Source organism: Taudactylus pleione, unplaced genomic scaffold (assembly GCF_031769625.1).
Source record: "Taudactylus pleione unplaced genomic scaffold, aTauple2 ptg000061l, whole genome shotgun sequence".
Taxonomy (NCBI): Eukaryota; Metazoa; Chordata; class Amphibia; order Anura; family Myobatrachidae; genus Taudactylus; species Taudactylus pleione.
Genome location: NW_028284463.1, coordinates 12,601,643 through 12,611,433, shown reverse-complemented (window position 1 = coordinate 12,611,433; position 9,791 = coordinate 12,601,643).

Here is a 9,791-nt window from a genome sequence, read left to right as displayed (position 1 = left end):
TCCTAGATGCCTACTCTCCAGATACGTCCAAATTTCAGGTGGCTCATCTGGACGACCAGAAAGAGAGGCATGCCTCCCATTTAATTGCGTCATCGTAACCCTGTCCCCAGCTTTACAATGACAATAATTGATGCATTGTACAGCGGGGCCATAATGATGATGGTGTCGCCTCTGTGGCAGTTACTCTGTGCGGTGGTATCCCCCTCCCCCACCCCATCATTTGCACCCCAAAACAATTCTTACAAAGGAGATTTGTTCTATTCCTGGTGTGTTAAAACAATTGCCAGTCTTTCAATAAAACTGCATGGTAAAGGTATCTCAGTGTCACCGTCGGCAATCTGACCATCGGGATCCTGACTACATCCCTATAGTCATACTTGCCTACCCTCCCGATTTGGTGGGGAGCCTCCCGAAAATCGTGTGCCACTCCCGGCCTCCCGGGAAGGCATGCAAGCCTCCCACAAAGGTGCCGACCCCACCTGTCCCCCCCCCCGCGATGAGTGAGAATACCCGGCAGCGGGGGGGGGGGCCTGTGACGCGATTCATGCCGAATCACATCATTTTGGCCCCGCCCCCTGCTTCACAATGCCGGAATTATTGGCATTGTGTAGCAGGGGCGGGGCCAAAATGACGCGAGCACGTAACCACGCCCCCTGCTCCGTCCACAACAGCCGGCCACGCCCCCTCTATTTTGCCGATCTGGCTGCCCCCTCCCGGAAGGGGCAGCCAGAGTGTCGGCATGTCTGCCTATAGTGTTGCTCCATACTTATTTAGTTTATATTTATCTGTGTTTGTCTATGAGTACTGTGTTTTATACTTCATATTCCAGTATGATACTGCAGGGCCGGCTCCAGGGGGAGCCAAGCCCTGTGCAGGACGGTACTTAGCAGTGCGGCTTTGCCACGCAGTCTGAAAATGGGGGAGTGGCCTAATTACTATAGGCCATGCCCCTAAATTACGTTATTTGGGGGCATGCCTGTATGGTACACCTCTCGTTAATGTCAGGCTGAGGGCGAGCCCAGCACTACATCAGTAGCTAGGCTTCCCCAGCCCTCTTCCTGCACTGAATGGATGCCGCACGCATGCACGCAGCATCCATTCCTCTCCTCCAGGGTTGGCACCGCCGCACAGCTGCGGCGGCGGAGGTGCCCAACCTCCTGAATGCCCGCGGGGCACTTCGTCCCGCGGGTGGAATAGCAGGGGCAGTGCCCGAAAAACGAGACTGTCCCGCTGAAATCAAGAATGGTTGGGAGGGGTGCGCCCTCTATGGGGTGACGCCCCTGTTCAACCGCACTGGTCGAACATGCCTCGAGCCGGCCCTGTGATACTGTGCTCGTAATCTATGCTTATAATGACATTTAGATAATAGGTATTGTCACCACACAGGTGCCTTCCTATTTTACCTGATTCCTTACAAGGTAGTGACATAAATACATTGTAATATTTGTATGGAAACAATATGCAACAATGAACAATACACAGAAGTGAGTAAGGGCCGGATTCAGAGATGAACGCAATGGTGATTACGTACGCAGATCCAGCCATTATTTATTATTGCGCCTAAGGCACCCTGTGCATGCGTAGCGATCGCATTGCATTTACAGACATCGAAATCCATTGCACAGTGATTGACAGTCAGCGATTGGGGGTGGTCACGAGGGTGTGGTCATAAAAACGCTGGTGTGCCTGTCCGTGTAGATCCCATTATATGGGCGTGCATAAATTAGCCACTGCGATCGCCTACGCGGCATGACAGCCCTCTGCGTGAGAGGAGAGCTGCCGAGTCTGCGGCTGGTCAGGCCTGAGCAAATGGCAAGATGGCCACCAATGTGCATCAATGGTACCAATGTTTACAGAGGTAAGTGACATTGCACGCAGGTAAGAAGGCAGCAGTGGGCGTCCCTATGCTCAGGTGATCTTTGCAGACATTAGCCTATTTTCCCAGCTGCGTTGCATATGAAAACGCAACTGCGATAACATTAGCGCCCATCTCTGTATCAGGCCCTAAATTCATAAATGACATGAAAGTGACCCCTTAGATTCCAGAGTGAGTAACAATATATTAATATTATTCCCCCTTATTAATCTGTCCTTTTGTAAAGAAAACCAGGGAGGTAGTCACCATTCCTGCCTACGGGGCGCTGACAGTCAAAATACTGATTCAGGAATCCCGACAGCAGTTGCGATCCCGGCTCCAGAAACCCAAAGGTAAGTACTAGGGGTTAGGGGGAGGATTAGGGGTTAGGTACTAAGGGGGGAGGGTTAGGTTTAGGGTGCGAGGAGGTGTATGTTAGGTTTAGGCACCAGGGAGGGAGGGTTAGGGGTTAGTGTTAGGGTACTTACTCATAGCGTCAGGAGGAGGGCTGCTGGTGTAGAGCCCATAGGAGGCATCCATGAGCACAGTGAGAAGGGCTGCTGGTGTAGAGCCCATAGGAGGCAGCCATGAGCACAGTGAGGAGGGCTGATGGTGTAGAGCCCATAGGAGGCAGCCATGAGCACAGTGAGGAGGGCTGCTAGTGTAGAGCCCATAGGAGGCAGCCATGAGCACAGTGAGGAGGGCTGCTGGTGTAGAGCCAATAGGAGGCAGCCATGAGCACACTGAGGAGGGCTGCTGGTGTACAGTGCCCATAGGAGGCAGCCATGAGCACAGTGAGGAGGGCTGCTGGTGTAGAGCCCATAGGAGGCAGCCATGAGCACAGTGAGGAGGGCTGCTGGTGTAGAGTGCCCATAGGAGGCAGCCATGAGCACAGTGAGGAGGGCTGCTGGTGTAGAGCCCATAGGAGGCAGCCATGAGCACAGTGAGGAGGGCTGCTAGTGTAGAGCCCATAGGAGGCAGCCATGAGCACAGTGAGGAGGGCTGCTGGTGTAGAGCCCATAGGAGGCAGCCATGAGCACAGTGAGGAGGGCTGCTGGTGTACAGTGCCCATAGGAGGCAGCCATGAGCACAGTGAGGAGAGCTGCTGGTGTAGAGCCCATAGGAGGCAGCCATGAGCACAGTGAGAAGGGCTGCTGGTGTAGAGCCCATAGGAGGCAGCCATGAGCACAGTGAGGAGGGCTGATGGTGTAGAGCCCATAGGAGGCAGCCATGAGCACAGTGAGGAGGGCTGCTAGTGTAGAGCCCATTTTTGGCAGCCATGAGCACAGTGAGGAGGGCTGCTGGTGTACAGTGCCCATAGGAGGCAGCCATGAGCACAGTGAGGAGGGCTGATGGTGTAGAGCCCATAGGAGGCAGCCATGAGCACAGTGAGGAGGGCTGCTAGTGTAGAGCCCATTTTTGGCAGCCATGAGCACAGTGAGGAGGGCTGCTGGTGTACAGTGCCCATAGGAGGCAGCCATGAGCACAGTGAGGAGGGCTGCTGGTGTAGAGCCCATAGGAGACAGCCATGAGCACAGTGAGGAGGGCTGCTGGTGTAGAGCCCATAGGAGGCAGCCATGAGCACAGTGAGGAGGGCTGATGGAATAGAGCACATAGGAGGCAGCCATGAGCACAGTGAGGAGGGCTGCTGGTGTACAGTGCCCATAGGAGACAGCCATGAGCACAGTGAGGAGGGCTGCTGGTGTAGAGCCCATAGGAGGCAGCCATGAGCACAGTGAGGAGGGCTGATGGAATAGAGCACATAGGAGGCAGCCATGAGCACAGTGAGGAGGGCTGCTGGTGTACAGTGCCCATAGGAGGCAGCCATGAGCACAGTGAGGAGGGCTGCTGGTGTAGGGCCCATAGGAGGTAGCCATGAGCACAGTGAGGAGGGCTGATGGAATAGAGCCCATAAGAGGCAGGGTGAGCACAGTGAGCAGGGCTGCTGGTGTAGAGCCCATAGGAGGCAGCCATGAGCACAGTGAGAAGGGCTGCTGGTGTAGAGCCCATAGGAGGCAGCCATGAGCACAGTGAGGAGGGCTGATGGTGTAGAGCCCATAGGAGGCAGCCATGAGCACAGTGAGGAGGGCTGCTAGTGTAGAGCCCATTTTTGGCAGCCATGAGCACAGTGAGGAGGGCTGCTGGTGTACAGTGCCCATAGGAGGCAGCCATGAGCACAGTGAGGAGAGCTGCTGGTGTAGAGCCCATAGGAGGCAGCCATGAGCACAGTGAGGAGGGCTGCTGGTGTAGAGCCCATAGGAGACAGCCATGAGCACAGTGAGGAGGGCTGCTGGTGTAGAGCCCATAGGAGGCAGCCATGAGCACAGTGAGGAGGGCTGCTGGTGTAGGGCCCATAGGAGGCAGCCATGAGCACAGTGAGGAGGGCTGATGGAATAGAGCCCATAAGAGGCAGGGTGAGCACAGTGAGCAGGGCTGCTGGTGTAGAGCCCATAGGAGGCAGCCATGAGCACAGTGAGAAGGGCTGCTGGTGTAGAGCCCATAGGAGGCAGCCATGAGCACAGTGAGAAGGGCTGCTGGTGTAGAGCCCATAGGAGGCAGCCATGAGCACAGTGAGGAGGGCTGATGGAATAGAGCCCATAAGAGGCAGGGTGAGCACAGTGAGCAGGGCTGCTGGTGTAGAGCCCATAGGAGGCAGCCATGAGCACAGTGAGAAGGGCTGCTGGTGTAGAGCCCATAGGAGGCAGCCATGAGCACAGTGAGGAGGGCTGATGGTGTAGAGCCCATAGGAGGCAGCCATGAGCACAGTGAGGAGGGCTGCTAGTGTAGAGCCCATTTTTGGCAGCCATGAGCACAGTGAGGAGGGCTGCTGGTGTAGAGCCCATAGGAGGCAGCCATGAGCACAGTGAGGAGGGCTGCTGGTGTACAGTGCCCATAGGAGGCAGCCATGAGCACAGTGAGGAGGGCTGCTGGTGTAGAGCCCATAGGAGGCAGCCATGAGCACAGTGAGGAGGGCTGCTAGTGTAGAGCCCATAGGAGGCAGCCATGAGCACAGTGAGGAGGGCTGCTGGTGTAGAGCCCATAGGAGGCAGCCATGAGCACAGTGAGGAGGGCTGCTGGTGTACAGTGCCCATAGGAGGCAGCCATGAGCACAGTGAGGAGAGCTGCTGGTGTAGAGCCCATAGGAGGCAGCCATGAGCACACTGAGGAGGGCTGCTGGTGTAGAGCCCATAGGAGACAGCCATGAGCACAGTGAGGAGGGCTGCTGGTGTAGAGCCCATAGGAGGCAGCCATGAGCACAGTGAGGAGGGCTGCTGGTGTAGGGCCCATAGGAGGCAGCCATGAGCACAGTGAGGAGGGCTGATGGAATAGAGCCCATAAGAGGCAGGGTGAGCACAGTGAGCAGGGCTGCTGGTGTAGAGCCCATAGGAGGCAGCCATGAGCACAGTGAGAAGGGCTGCTGGTGTAGAGCCCATAGGAGGCAGCCATGAGCACAGTGAGAAGGGCTGATGGTGTAGAGCCCATAGGAGGCAGCCATGAGCACAGTGAGGAGGGCTGCTAGTGTAGAACCCATAGGAGGCAGCCATGAGCACAGTGAGGAGGGCTGCTGGTGTAGAGCCCATAGGAGGCAGCCATGAGCACAGTGAGGAGGGCTGCTGGTGTACAGTGCCCATAGGAGGCAGCCATGAGCACAGTGAGGAGGGCTGCTGGTGTAGAGCCCATAGGAGGCAGCCATGAGCACAGTGAGGAGGGCTGCTGGTGTAGAGCCCATAGGAGGCAGCCATGAGCACAGTGAGGAGGGCTGCTGGAATAGAGCCCATAGGAGGCAGCCATGAACACAGTGAGGAGGGCTGCTGGTGTAGGGCCCATAGGAGGCAGCCATGAGCACAGTGAGGAGGGCTGATGGAATAGAGCCCATAAGAGGCAGGGTGAGCACAGTGAGCAGGGCTGCTGGTGTAGAGCCCATAGGAGGCAGCCATGAGCACAGTGAGGAGGGCTGCTGGTATAGGGTCCATAGGAGGCAGCCATGAGCACAGTGAGGAGGGCTGCTGGTGTAGGCCCCATAGGAGGCAGGGTGAGCACAGTGAGGGGGCTGATGGTGTAGGCCCCATAGGAGGCAGCCATGAGCACAGTGAGGAGGGCTGCTGGTATAGGGTCCATAGGAGGCAGCCGTGAGCACAGTGAGGAGGGCTGCTGGTGTAGGCCCCATAGGAGGCAGGGTGAGCACAGTGAGGAGGGCTGCTGGTATAGGGTCCATAGGAGGCAACCATGAGCACAGTGAGGAGGGCTGCTGGTGTAGGCCCCATAGGAGGCAGGGTGAGCACAGTGAGGGGGCTGATGGTGTAGGCCCCATAGGAGGCAGGGTGTGTCCTGTTATTAAATAAAAATGACCTATACTCTATCTCTTTTTTATAAAGCTGTTCCTAAGTATACACCACAAGAATAACGGGTGAGCTGCTGGTGTAAGGTCTGTAGGATGGCAGCCATGAGGAGGCAGCCATGAGCACAGTGAGGAGGGCTGCTGGTGTACAGTGCCCATAGGAGGCAGCCATGAGCACAGTGAGGAGGGCTGCTGGTGTAGGGCCCATAGGAGGCAGCCATGAGCACAGTGAGGGGGGCTGCTGGTGTAGGGTCCATAGGAGGCAGCCATGAGCACAGTGAGGAGGGCTGCTGGTGTAGGGCCCATAGGAGGCAGCCATGAGCACAGTGTGGAGGGCTGCTGGTGTAAGGTCCATAGGAGGCAGCCATGAGCACAGTGAGGAGGACTGATGGAATAGAGCCCATAGGAGGCAGCCATGAACACAGTGAGGAGGGCTGCTGGTGTAGGGCCCATAGGAGGTAGCCATGAGCACAGTGAGGAGGGCTGCCTGTGTAGAGCCCATAGGAGGCAGCCATGAGCACAGTGAGGGGGGCTGCTGGTGTAGAGCCCATAGGAGGCAGCCATGAGCACAGTGAGGAGGGCTGCTGGTGTAAGGTCCATAGGAGGCAGCCATGAGCACAGTGAGGAGGGCTGCTGGTGTAGGGCCCATAGGAGGCAGCCATGAGCACAGTGAGGAGGGCTGATGGAATATAGCCCATAGGAGGCAGCCATGAGCACAGTGAGGAGGGCTGCTGGTGTAGGGCCCATAATAGGCAGGGTGAGCACAGTGAAGAGGGCTGCTGGTGTACAGTGCCCATAGGAGGCAGCCATGAGCACAGTGAGAAGGGATGATGGAATAGAGCCCATAGGAGGCAGCCATGAGCACAGTGAGGAGGGCTGCTGGTGTAGGCCCCATAGGAGGCAGGGTGAGCACAGTGAGCAGGGCTGCTGGCCCATAGGAGGCAGCCATGAGCACAGTGAGGAGGGCTGCTGGTATACAGTGCCTATAGGAGGCAGCCATGAGCACAGTGAGGAGGGTTGCTGGTGTTCAGTGCCCATAGGAGGCAGCAATGAGCACAGTGAGGAGGGCTGATGGAATAGAGGGCCTAATTCAGACCCGCTCGCTAGCGGGTCGATGTCAGCCCAGTGCGCATGTGCATGACGGAGGCGGCTCGATGGGCAAGCATGTGCACGACGGAGGCGGCTCGATGGGCAAGCGGGTCGATGTTAGCCCAGTGCGCATGTGCACGACAGAGGCGGCTCCTTCGTGTGCATGCGCGAGTCCCAGATAGCGACGGGCAAGCCGTCGCTATGGGTCTCGCTACAAATGGGGCGTGTTGTCGATGGTGAGTGACAGCACGCCCCCTTTGGTGGGCGTGCCGGGGGCGTGGCTGGCCACAGCTATAGCGAGCGGCCAGGAAGATGGTTGCGATGGTCAAGACCATCGCGACCATCGTGCTTGTAACGAGACCCTTGTGGTAGGGTCTCATTGCCGCAAGCCCTGAAGTGCTTTTGGCTCTATCAGAGCCGAAAGCACTTCCACTGTCATCACTTGTGATGTCAGTGGGGCCGGCCCCAGACGGTCGTGAGCGGGTCTGAATTAGGTCCAGAACCCATAGGAGGCAGCCATGAGCACAGTGAGGAGGGCTGCTGGTGTAGGGCCCATAGGAGGCAGCCATGAGCACAGTGAGGAGGGCTGCTGGTGTAGAGCCCATAGGAGGCAGCCATGAGCACAGTGAGGAGGGCTGCTGGTGTACAGCCCATAGGAGGCAGCCATGAGCACAGGGAGGAGGGCTGCTGATGGAATAGAGGGCCTGATTCAGAGCCGCTCGTAAGCGGCCGCTCGTTCGCTCCGAGCGATGTTCGCACATCTGCGCATGTGTATGGGTTGTAATGCGCATGCGCCAACCAGTCAGTGCGGTCGGAAATCATGTGCTCGCAAAATAGCGAATGCCTGCTAATTTGAGTGACAGGATGAGGCGTTTGTGGGTGGTAACAGGGGAAGGTGCTTGAAAACGGGGAGTGGAGATCAGAGCGCAGGCGTGCCAAACGGTCAAAACGGGCGTTTTAAGGGTGTGCATAATTAACAAAGCAGCGTCATCGACCACATCACTTGGTTGTCTTTTAGCCTGAACTGCTCGCATGATTGCGGTAGGAAAATGCTACCACAAGGATAGCGAGCAGTTCATACGCTGTTCGATGTACTCGATTAATCTAATAAATAGCGGAGATGACGTATGATGCGAGCGGCCAAGGGGCGTCTTTACAAAATAGCGAGCGCATGTTTCGGACACTCGCTCAGACATAGAGGCGTCAACAGACCGCAAAGAGCGAGCGCTCAATTTAAATGTCCAGCCCCTTTTTCTGAACGAGCGTCCGCAAATAGCGTCCGGCTCTGAATCAGGCCCACAGTGAGGAGGGCTGCTGTATAGAGCCCATAGGAGGCAGCCATGATAGTAAGAATGGCTGCTGGTGGGGAGGCCCAGGAGGCAGGATGGACACTGGGAGGCAGTCTGGGCATTAGATGAAGAATAGGATTATTAATAAGCCACAGATGACGATGACCTGAACTATGATGGCCCTTCTTCTGTACCTGCTCCCCACTTCTTCAGGGTCCTGTGAATGAGAAGAAGCAAAGTATTTAGTCTAGTAGTCAGTGTCAGAGCCGTAACTATACTTTTTGGTGCCCTGTGCCAGAAAGAGCATTGGAGCCCCCTCTCATTTTTCAAAGGGACATAATGCACCCAAAAAAGGGCCATGGCTTCATGGGGAAGGGCCAGGGAAGAGATAGGGGAGACCAGGAGATGCTGGGGATGAAAAAAGAGGAAGCTACAAGTGAGAATGATAATAAACAGAAATTTGACAGGTCCAAACAGCGCCCCCTGCCCTGTGGTGCCCTGTGCCATGGCACCGGCCGCACTACCCTAGCTATGGCCCTGGTCAGTGTAACAATATATATTATGTAACATTTCTTATCTTCTTAATTATACACAGCTGTAACTCCTGCCTTCTCCCAGCATAGTCTGAGAAGTGGATGTTTATTAGAATAGTAATAATAGGCATATTCATAAAGATACAATTTTAATAGATTCCATTGGAAAACACAACAAATGTGTCTATGAAGGACTGAAGTGTAATATAGAATATTTAATTTGGGGTTTGTGGCTGGATCCAGTTTCCCTTACACAGAAATTAATATTTCTCTTATTGTACAGTAACACATCTTATTGTATATTACTGTAATACAAATACAGGATTAATCACTGAGACAGGAAATCCCTTTGATCAGCATCTGGTCTGAGAGCAGGTATGAGGAGGTCACTGCATGGCTCTGCGTGACTGCACACCAGGGGAATCTATGTACATACGTGTTAGGGACAATACGGACAATATACAAATGATGAAACATGCAGGTCTGACAATTCCAAGTTACTATAAATTGGGTTTCAATCAAATCTTAGATAATGCTTAATGTTGCCAGAGCTACGCCTTTATTCTAAACATTCATATGTAATATCCCTGTGCTGTAAGCTGTCCTGTGTGTAAAGGTGCGTATCCACCATGCGATTAAAATGAGCGATTGCCGATAACGACATCATTATCATTCAATTGCTCATT